Consider the following 12,109-nt stretch of genomic DNA (forward strand, 5'->3'; position numbering starts at 1 on the left):
CTTATGCATGTTTTAAGTTATTTATTGCTTTAAATATGTCTTAAAATGCATGAGATCAAAAGCTTGATTATGTTGCATGATTAAGGATTTTAGTTCACTTAAAATCTAACCAACATAGTAAGAGCCTTAAGTTCCAAACTTAAAAATTGAGTTAAAAGGTGCCATGCCAAAATATACACTTGCTTGGATATCCTTTACATCAACCTAGTAATAGTTTTCGCTCAGCGAGGTGTTACTTATTGGTCCTAAAGGGGCAAGGTACACAAATAATTGTGAGTACATGTTAGTTTTGGTGAAACTCAACGATATAAGTAAGGAGTCCTTTTATGTCGTGGCAAATTCGATAGGTTTACCTAATAAGTTCTTAGACGTACCTATCAACCAAGAATAGTTTCTAGACTATTAGCAAAAGGCTTTTGCTTACCTAAGATGTTCTAGGATTAAGTCGACAAACTGTGCTTAATTCTTCAATGGTTTTAGGATCTTGGAATCATTTTATTCACACCTGCCGGAACAATAAAATCGAATAAAATGCTAATAACTTGTTTGAATTGCATGGTTGCTTTAATTTCAAGTTATTATTCATGATAAATGTTTAGACTTTGCATGCTTCAATGTATGTTTTAATTATTGTTTATAATTAAATATCTTGCACTGCAATAAATCCTTTTAGAAAGGTAACAGTAAATTTCCTCGATTGGTAGTGAATCCAAGAACGATTCACGGAAATGAGAGAAAGTGAGCAATTTAAAATGTACGTTTCTTATATCGACTTTTATGGTTGTTTTCGAGTATCAAAGTCGAATGGCAAACCGATTGGTGCTTGTGAATTCAAAATACAATGTGGTTTTGAGATCATAAAGCATTGAGTTTAAACGCTCAGCTTTACCAATGGTTAACAACCTAAAATCCTTTTTCCATTTAATTCTCGAATGAGTCTAGTTCCTAGACATTCGAATAGATCGATGCTTAGAGAACTTTAGAAGCTTCTGGTAAGATCATCTAGTTGAAACAGAATATTCAACATAAATTAAAATGGTAAAGAACCTTGTTGGTGACATTGGACATGTCTAACAAAGTATAAAAGTCAACACTAAAGAATTCAATTCTTAAGACTATAAGAAAGGGTACAAGAAATAGGAAAACGAGGAACAAATGAAAGGAATTTACGATTCCGTTTCTACCTATAAGTTTATGTTTAAAGAGAAGTGACCTAGCAATCAAACTTCCTTGGTATCATATACCGCTTGAGGTTCTTACTTCGGTAATAACTCAAATAATGGAAGCTAGGCTACACTAATGGCCTACAAGTGGGAAATGAAGCATGGCAATGCTACATTAGTTGTAGGGTCATCTAAGTTTGTTTTAAGTCCTTTCAAAGGCTGGAACTTAATGGCTATTTTGTTCCATAATCAGCATACCTAAATTTCTGCTTCAAACACAGAAAGACTCACATTCAAAGAAAAACAAAAACAATGTTTGTTTGTTTATTTGAATGAAATGGTCAATTACAGGTTGAGTCAATATGCTTGATTAAAACAAACAACTCTTTAAAGAACTTTACTAGGTTCAAATCAACCCCTTGATTTGAGTTCCACAAATCTTTGGCATTGTTGCTTAGACCATATCAACAAGTTAACATTCATAAGCTCTATTTTGATGGACTTCTGAAAGTTGATTGATTCCTAGATCATTTTAAGACAACTAGTCTTACTTGTTGAAAGTAACAAAAGATATGAACTATTGTTAGAACGCCTAAACAATGGAGTTCAAAGCTAAAGAAAGATTTTATGACTTTATTATTTCACATGGATTTGAGTGAATATAGGTTTATTTACTCAAATGTGATATAAGTTGAATCTGTTTGGCTAGTTCAAAGATTCAGAAGTATAAAATCCACTTGGTAAGAAATCATAAAGATCTAGGTTAGATCATGTTAATGATTACTTGAGACCAAATATGGTCATCAATGATTGTGTGTTGTAATTTCACAATCTAGCTCCATAAGATATGGCATATCTACGTTGGAATGATCGAAGTCAATTAGTACTTGATTCGATCAATGATGAATCATAAAGACTTTTCCTATAATTTCTAAAACAAAATGCTCAACTACCACCAAACTAAACCAAATTCGTCAAAGCTATTGAAAAGTAATTTCAGAATATCTTTTCATAATATATCTAAAGAGTTCCTAAACTCAGTGGGAGCTTAGTGTTTGTTATTCAACAAACTAAGGCCCAAGTATAGATATATGTATCATTGTGATTTATTCAAATGAGACACAAGGGTATTGTTTCTACCACGAATTTTTGAGAACATAATGTTTGTTTGCTCGAAATAATGTCCTTTTGAAGATTCGTTTCCAAAATGACAAGTGGGAGAAAATAAACCTCGAAGCGAACAACAAACATAAACGGACATTCCGGAGGCTTTTCGAAGTGCTTCAGAAAATCCGAACTAATTCTTTAAGGACTTTAGAAGTGGCTTTAAAGAATAGACTTCTCTTAGAAGACTTTACAAGTGCTTCAAAGAGAACAGAATATTCAAAGGACTTTCAAGTGGCTATTGATATTCTGTTGTTTGATGTTCTATACCCAAGTAGGCATAGAGTTCAAGTCACTGGAACTATGAGATTCTTCTATTAGATAGTAAGGAAACATAGAGTTCTGGTCAATGAAACTATGAGATTCTTCTATTCGATAGTGAAGAAACCTACAACTTGCAGTCAAACTATTATCATGTAGATTAATGAGTTTATGACTTGTAAGAAAGCTATGACGAAACCTTGATTCCCTAAAATGGTTAGAGGCCATATATAGACTCAAATGTTTTAAATGGTTAGAGGCCATAAAACATACTCAATGTTTTGATGACAAAATTGAAATTTTGTTGATTTGCAAGAATGGGTTCACACCTATTGGTTGCAAGTTTGTTTTAAGGATAAAAACCATCAAACATGGAATTGTGTTCACACACAAAGCTAGATTAGTTGCTAAAGGTTACAAGCAAATTCATGGTGTAAATTGTGTTGAAACCTCATGCATAATCGTAATGCTCAAGTCTATAATTCAAGCAATGATTGCATATTGGTACATATGGCAATTGGATGACAAAACGTATTCCTCAATCAAATGTTGGAATAAACTATGTACATGGTATGTCATAGGATTTGTGGATCCAAATAAATGCTTGAAAAGGAAAGCTAGCTTATGAAATCTAAGTACAGATTTAAGCAAGCAATTGGGAATTAGAAATGTATTTTAGTGAAACTAATAAGTATTTTAGTTTCATAAAATGTACATGATTCTTATAGATATATAAGAAGTTTAGTGGGAGTACTTAAAACTTAATTGGTCCTATGGGTATTACACACATATCTCTCTATTGTGAAATAACATTCAAATGCTAATGACTTAGATTTGAAATAATTCATCAATGATGGACCATGGCGAAACTTAGTACATACTGGGTATTAAGATCTATTTACAAAAATCTTATGATATTGTTTTGGATTAAGTAATGGCATTTACTAAATCAAACACGAAAGTCTCCATTGGAGATATTCGACCCATGTGAATAAATCTAAGTAAAGGATGTTTGAACTATGTATAAGCATTTACTAAGTTAAACATCAAAGAGTCTAAATGAGATTCTTAACCTATATTATATGTCAAAGAATTTAGCTGGATTCAGTATCTGCTGAAATTGAATAAGCTAAAGTTACATGAATAGAATTCAATTGGGAATTATTCTGCAAAAGAATTTATCATGTATGATATAATATGAGGATCGCCAAAAACGTATCGTATGACTTTAGCCATGACGAACATATACCAATCTCTATTGATCTAAGTGAAGATCAACTAGATTGAGATCAAGAATACTTATGGTACTTGAAAAGGTACATAGGAATAGTTCTTGATTCAAGGAAATAAAGATATGCTAAATATTGATGCTACACGCAGAAACACTGGCAAAGGATCAAGCAAGACCCCTTTGGAGTTAACCATTGACAAGGACGAGCTATAGAGCATCGTGTTTTGAAATGGCAACATGGGTTGGAGACCATGAGTTGTTGCGTGGGAAATTAAAATAATGATTTCTATGTTCTAAGATATAGTTGAGAGTATTCCACATATCTGTGAACTGCTTGGATAAGTAATTCCAAACAAAGCATCACTAGCAACCTATAAAGTTGAAGTAAAAGTAATTATTGCCTAAGAAGCAATAAAACAGGGTTGTTTAAAGTTCTTCACTGAACTTGGGTAGATCACCTATCTGCTGGCTTGATGGTTCTTCATTGAAAAATGCGTAGAACCACTCTTGAAGCAAGAAAAACGTCTGCTAACTTAATGGTTCTTCATTGAGAAATGCGTAGAACCACCATTGTAGCGAGAAAGACTGGATCACATAATAAACAAACTCGAAAAGATCTTATCATCATATCTCGAAGAACATTCGATGAAAAGGATATTAAGATTGGCAAAGCATGATAACTAAACCTATGCAACAAGTGAGAAGCAACACTCACATTGTAGCATTGGAAATCAAGCATAGCTTTGAATTCCATGAACTGTTTTAAAGATGGGTTTGAGGCCCATGGTTGTAAAACAATTGGGTTAAACATTTATCATATATGAAATGTATTTTCATATTCCATTTAATCTTGGTTTAGTATTAAATGATGAGTCCCTTCAAATTTGACGATATATTCAAGATGGACTGTCAGGACCAGTCCTGTGACTAAGAAATGTCTATCAAGTGAACTTGAATGTCAAAGGTTGAAAATGGTCCCTAATCGGAGTTTTCTATAAAATTGGACGCATAGAAAACGTTAGACGATTAGAATGCAAGATGACTAGTAGTTCTGTTTCTTGAACTATGTGGACATGGCAATGTCATAATCATTTGCATAGATACTTACTTTGGGAAGACTAGTATCGGACAAGACCTATGAAACTTTACTGTAAGAGATGAAAGTCTGTCATAAGTAAATTTCATTAAATTATTAGACACTAAATCCTCAATACCTGAGTGATTTGAGATTACTTGTTTGAGAACTGGTTGCTTTGACGTTGACCAACCGTCGCACCGTAAAAGGAGGCTATAAAGGCAACGCTCAGGTAATCACCTATCAAACGAAGTCTAATCTCAAGATCGCAAGATTGGGATTGTCCTCCCATAAATCGGGATGAGATGCTTAAAAGTTGTACAAGGCCACTCGGAGAGCTAGAAACTGTGAAATGCATGGCCGTGCTCGGATGAATCATAGGCTATGATTATCTGTTTATTTGATCAGTTGAACTCTGAAACCGAGGAACACCTCTGGACATAATAAGGATGACAACTCTTACCTTATGTTCAAGAGCAAGCATCGAGCGACAAAGGAATTAGGAAATGCACACTTGTCCCTAAGGACAAGTGGGAGACTGAAGGAAATAATGCCCTTGGTCCAAGTATGCATTCTATGTTAAGTCTAATAAATGCGGTTCAGTATTAATTAACAAGTTAATAATTCAGTGAGATCAAGTGAGCTGAATGCCTAGCTAGAGGCCGCTTCAGTTCAAGTGGAATTAATGATATTAATCCACAGCTTACTCTTGACTGAACCCGTAGGGTCACACAAATAGTACGTAAACGGATCAAGTATTTAATGGCATTAAATACTCCATCTATGAATATTCGGAACCGACGAATCTTGGTTTCAGTGGGAGCTAAGATCGTCACAGGCAAGAAATGAATACTCCGGAAACGATGATATTGCCGGAAACGGAAATATGGATCGTATCGGAAATATGAATATTATCCAAGTCGTAGATGTTGCCGGAAACGGAAACATGGTACGTATCGGAAAATATTATTGGAAATGGAAATATTACCAGAATCGGAAATATTGCCGGAAACGGAAATATTGTCAGAATCGGAAATATTGCCGGAATCGGAAAATAATTCCGGAAACGGAAATATTAAATATTTGTTCGAAACGGAAATTAATTCCGGAATCGGAAATATTAAATATTGTTCGTATCGGAAATAGATTCCGGAAATGGAAATTTAATCGGAAGCGTATCGTACGAATTAGCATCGGACGAGGCTTGCCGGACGAAGGCCCAGCACGAAGCCGGGGCCATCGCCCAGCAAGCATGCGCGCCACAAGCCCAGCCAAGGCAGCGCCCAGGCCTACCGCAAGGCAGGCCCAGCGCGCGCCAAGGGCCACGGCTGCGTGGGCCGTGCTGCGCGGGCTGCTGCTCGCACGCGCATGGGCAGCCCTTGTGGCTGCCGTGTGTGTGTGAGTTTGTGCTCATGCGTGATTCCTGAATCTACAAGAGTCAGTGTATGATTAAGTTTCTATTCCTAATTGGATAAATTAATTAAATAGAATTCATGTAGGATTCTAATTTCAATTAATTCGTATCCTACTAGGATTACGATTCCTTTTCCATAACTCTATAAATAAAGGCCTAGGGGTCATAATTTATACACAAGTTTCAAAGTATTCAAAAGTGAGTTTTTGAGAGAAAATTAAAACACATCTTGCTCAAAAGTGCCGAAATTTTCTAGTACCTTAAGGGCGATTCTAGTTGGTCAATCTTAAGGCGGATCCGGACGTGCTGTGGACTATCTACGGAGGGACGACACTTGGAGTCCTAAAAGACTTGTTCTTGTTCGGTTAGGGCGCAGCTAGGGAGGGCACGCAACAAAGAGTATGCATCTAAATTATGCTATATGATTATGTGTAAATAATATGTTGTCCTGGGTTAATGGTTGTTTCCGCATGATTTATGTAATGTCATATGTATCATAACCTAACAGAACCGCCCTTCGTCCTCCCCCAAAACCGATCGAAAACCCCCCACCAAATTCCCATGTTCTCGCCCACTTCGTGCCCCATTTTCTCTCTCCCTCGCCGTTTTGCCGCCACAAAACCACCGCCATCACTGTCGCCCTCCGGCGTCGTGTCACCCCAGCTAGCCTCCCTTCCTCCCTCCTCTTTCCTGCTCCTCGTCCGTATCCTCTCCCCTTCCCCTACTCGTGCCCTTTCCCAGAAACCAAAACCAGAAATTTAGATTTTTAAACTTTGGTTTTTAATTCTCCTCAAACCCAAGTTAAGGTTGGGCCAATTTAATTTGGGCCTTTGGTAAGTTAAGAACTGAATTATATTTTCAGATTTTCTTGATTATTAAATTGCATGATTTAATAAATTGTGATAAATTAGCTAATTACTAATAAAATTGTTTATTATTTTCAAAAAGGAATTTATATTTAATTTTCGGTTTTACTAAAATAAAGTCACTAGCTTGAATTAATAAAAATGGAATTTAAATAATATTCATGAAAATCGATTTATGAAATAAATATATATATTTCGTTTGAAAATTTGATTAATAATATTTTCGTTAAATTTCAAAATTATATTTTATTAAAATTCGTTATTTATAACCCATTACTTATAAAATTTATGATTTATAAAATATTGATTTTAAATTATTTATCGATTTAGTACTAATTCAATTATTTACTATTTTGAAAGAAATTGGACTCGGAGCTCAGGACGAACGAACCAAGGAAAAACCCTAGCAAATCGCGGAGTTTAGGTAACGGCTATTCCTAGTACCCGCAATTCCCTTATAAATGTGATTATGAAATTATAACGATATGGTTGAATTTATGAACTGAATGTTTTGACATGTTTAATGAATTGCGGGAAATTAAATATGATTTGATTGAATTATTTCCTATAATATGATTTGATTGAAATATTTCTTATAAAATGATGTTTATGAGAAACCATGAAAGAAATGATGTTTATGTGATGCCATGAAAGAAATGATATTTTATTGATCCCAGGATCTAAATGATGTTTTATTTTGATCACATTATCTAAAGGAATTATGTTACTTCAACTGAAGTAAAAATGTTAAAATGTAAAATTAAACGAAACATGATAAATGAAAGTGAAAGACCTAGTCCGTTTGGCAGTATATGTTCACAGGTTACGATTCTCGGTCATGCATGTACCCATGGGGCATCCGCCCATTGAGCCAAGGCTCTTATGTTCTCGGGCCAAGGCCCCATTTTTTATGGACAGCGGTCCATCGTGGAAGACATTCCACTATGTCATACTTGTCATGGCTAGCATGTGCACCCAAAAATTATGAATGAATTAATTAAATGGCTTTATAAAATGTTTTTTCACTATTCTATTATCCCTGTGTTATTAAATAAAATGAATTGAAATGAATTTACGTTGCTAGGATAGTTCGTTACTGAGTCTTCGGCTCACCGTTTTTGTTTTCTGGTTTAGGTACTGCGGGGGACGACGATGGAAACGAGTAGTGGCGAGGAATTTCACTTTAGTATTATTCACCTAGTTTATGCTTAATGTTTTAATAGTTTAATTAAAGACTTGTAGTAAGTTATGTACTTTTATTTTGGAAATATAAATGATTATTATATTAATTTTGGAGTTTAATTACTTATAATTGATGGTTGCCTTGTAATTTCCAAGAGGGAGTTACGGCAGGTAATGTCCCGACCGAATTAGATTAATTCCGCTTCTTAATTATGTGATTTAGAGGTCGGGGCATTACACCATCGATATACCTTATTATAAAAATAAAAAAATAAAAAAATATATTTAGGTAGTGTTCTCTTCACCTGAATTTCACTTATCTTATCTTATCTTATTGGCCCTGAACTTATCTTATTTTATCTTATCTTATCTTATTGACCCTTATCTTATCTTATCTTATCTTATCTTATCTGAACTTATTGACCCTTATCTTATCTTATCTTATCTTATCTTATTGACCTTATCTTATCTTATCTTATCTTATCTTATCTTATCTTATTTTATCTTATCTTATTGACCCTTATCTTATCTTATCTTATCTTATTGCCCCTTATCTTATCTTATCTTATTGAAACTTATAGTATTACCTTATGTAATATTTACCTCACTTTATCTTATCTTATCTTATTGGCCCTGAACTTATCTTATCTTATATTATTGACCCTGAGCTTATCTTATCTTATCTTATCTTATTGGCCCTGAACTTATCTTATCTTATCTTATTGACCCTTATTTTATCTTATCTTATCTTATCTTATCTTATCTTATCAGACCTGAAATAAGTGAAAATAAGGTGAAGAGAACAGAGCCTTAGATTGATTTGAAATGAACTGAACTGTAGAGTTAAATTGACCAATATAAAGACTTAATTAAATCGAACTTGACTAAGATGAACTTACTAAACATGTGATGAGATAAATTACTTCATATATTGCTAACAAAAGGTCTTGCACGTATATGGTGTTATTGTACATCAAAATAATTTTCACCTATTTTTTGTAACTTTTAATATGTTTTGATTAACTTTTATATCATAAAAAAAAGTTGACAGATAAATATTTTAAATGGTTAAATGATTAATTTATACTTCCTCCGTTCATAAATACTCGCAACGTTTGTCACTTTCACGCATGCTAATGCACAATTTAGATCGTCAATATCTTAAATTCCCTACAAGCAAAAATTATAAAAAGTTGATATTTTGAAAATACGTATTGAGAAGAATCTAACAAAATCTCACATGAGTATGTTTTATTTGACATATAAATCACCAACAATAGTGAAAGTGGAATATGTGATTATGTAAATAGTGTGAAAATACCAAATGTTGCGAGTATTTATGAACAGGGGAAGTACATTATTAGAGATTTTGAATGAACATTTTTTTATTAAAATAAAAAACATTTATCACTAAAAATAGATAAGTTTTGCATATATCGGGGTAACTTTCAAGCATTTAAAGTTAATTTTTTTTATTTATATGTGTAATAAGAATTTGTGTGTTGCTAAATTAAATTGAATTAAAATGAACTTAATTATTGAATTGAACTATTGTAAGTAAAAAGGACTTGAAAAAAAAAGTAATTAATTATACATTATTACTGCATTATTATTGGGATCGAATAGAATACGTGAATATTTTAATAAAAAATAACGTACTCGTAGCTAACTAGCAAAGCTGAGGCTCTGAATTCGTCCCCTATTATACAATCAAAGGAGTGACGTTACTGAAAGTATTCCTTTTGCATGGCTTTTGTTGACCCTGTCTTTCCGATCGATCAGATCTTTAGCATGGAAGTGATTGAACCATGAATCTTTAGAATTACCCATCTACCTTTAACTTCACATTTTGTCATTTTAAATTAGCTAGGGTTGAATGGGGTGTCCATTATTAAACACGGAGTACTCCGATATCAGTACTTTGTATCTTCGGCAACTTTTGTGTAAGAACGTTTTATCAAAAATATCACTTTAATTGCTTAACTAATTAGTTATAGTGCTTAATTAATTAGTTCTAGTGTTTAACTAATTGGTTCTATTATTTTACTAATTGGTTCAATTACTTATCTTATATGACATGAAGGTGGTATTTTGTGTAAAATCGCATTATATAAAAGTTTGTATTGTACGTTTTTTAATAATTTCAATTTGAATTGGCCGATCGGCTAAAGACTTGCCTTGATTTGACTCGATTTGACTCCAACAAGATTATGAGCTACATGTCCAAAATAGCTACTCCCTCTGTCTCTTTTTGTTCTTTAAATTTTCTTTTTGGGTGTCCCAAAATGTTCTTTACATTTCCTTTTATATTATCGGATCTTTTACCAAAGTAGCTAATTTGACAATTATATTTACCAAAATAGCTATTTTTGAATTTTAATTCCCAGACTAGCCATAATTTTGACTTTTAATAAAAAACCAATGAACCGGTTTTGGTTTGGGTTTGTTTTTTTTAATTGTGAACCGATTTGGTTTAGTTTTTTTTTAATGATGAATCGGGTTGGGGTTATTTTTGTTTGGGTTTGCAGTTTTTATATTTTTTTGGGTTCTTACTGTCATTGCTACTACGGAGTCATCCCAGTCGATCATCGGCATTCCTAAATCCTAATGTTATCACTGAAGATTCCGGCTAAGAGGGAAAAATGACATGTAATTTATTTATTTTTATAGGGCCCATTTTTTATGCATATTTGAGGCTCAATTTTCTCAATTTTGATTAGTTATCGAATCTATTTCTGGCTACAAATTATATAAAACATCCTGACATTTTCTAATCGTGTTTGGAGTTGGGAATTTTTTTAATATTGTTTCTCTTCTATTTGGGGCTGATTTAAATTCTGAAAATTAATTGATTCACTTGTATTTTTACTGTCATTACAAAAATCTCTGGACTTAACGCTTGTTCTTGTAAAATAATCTGATATATATATATGTTGGAAGAAAGCTATAACTCCTTTTATTTGCATGGTCTAATCACTGTCCAAGTTCATTCTAATGTTTGTAATGTATTTCTTTTTTAAGTATAACATACTCGCAAATCCTTTTCTCTTTAAATTGTTCTGCAGTTTGTGATTTACGTTGCGTTGATGTTATGTTGAGTATACTTTGCAGCTAGTATCAAAATATATGGTTCATCTAAAAAAATGAACTCAAAATTACTATTTTCTTGTCGCTTATAGTGGGGAAAAAAATCAAACCAAACCGGTTCACTATAAATAAATAAAAAACCAAACCGGTTTAATGATTGTTGACTCAAAATCAAAAATAGTCATTTTGGTAAATATATTTTAGCTAGTTTAAATTTTAAATTAGCCATTTTGGTAAATAAAATTATCAAAGTAGCCAATTTGGTAAAAGATCCTATATTATCACATAAATGCTTTAATATTCTATCAAAATTTGTGTCCAAATGATTATTTTAACCAATTAAATTCATTGTGTTATTTAATCTCTCACACTTTCCCATTGGTACATTTAAATTTTTTTCATTTTACCAATATCAAAATTTTTATGTCAATGGCGACCCCTCTTATATTTTCTCCTTACATATAACAGGAGAAATATGTAAGGGTGCATCGTATACCTGAATGCACGTGCACTTAATACTCCCTCCATCCCGGAATACTCGACCCGGTTTGACCGGCACAGAGTTTAAGGGACTTGAATTGACTTATTTAATTTAATAGGTAGTAGTTGATAGTGGGGTATTATTTTAATGTAGTTAGTGGAAAATATGTAAAGGGGTGGGGTTGC

The sequence above is a fragment of the Spinacia oleracea genome, chromosome 1, assembly GCF_020520425.1.
Source record: "Spinacia oleracea cultivar Varoflay chromosome 1, BTI_SOV_V1, whole genome shotgun sequence".
Classification (NCBI taxonomy): Eukaryota; Viridiplantae; Streptophyta; class Magnoliopsida; order Caryophyllales; family Amaranthaceae; genus Spinacia; species Spinacia oleracea.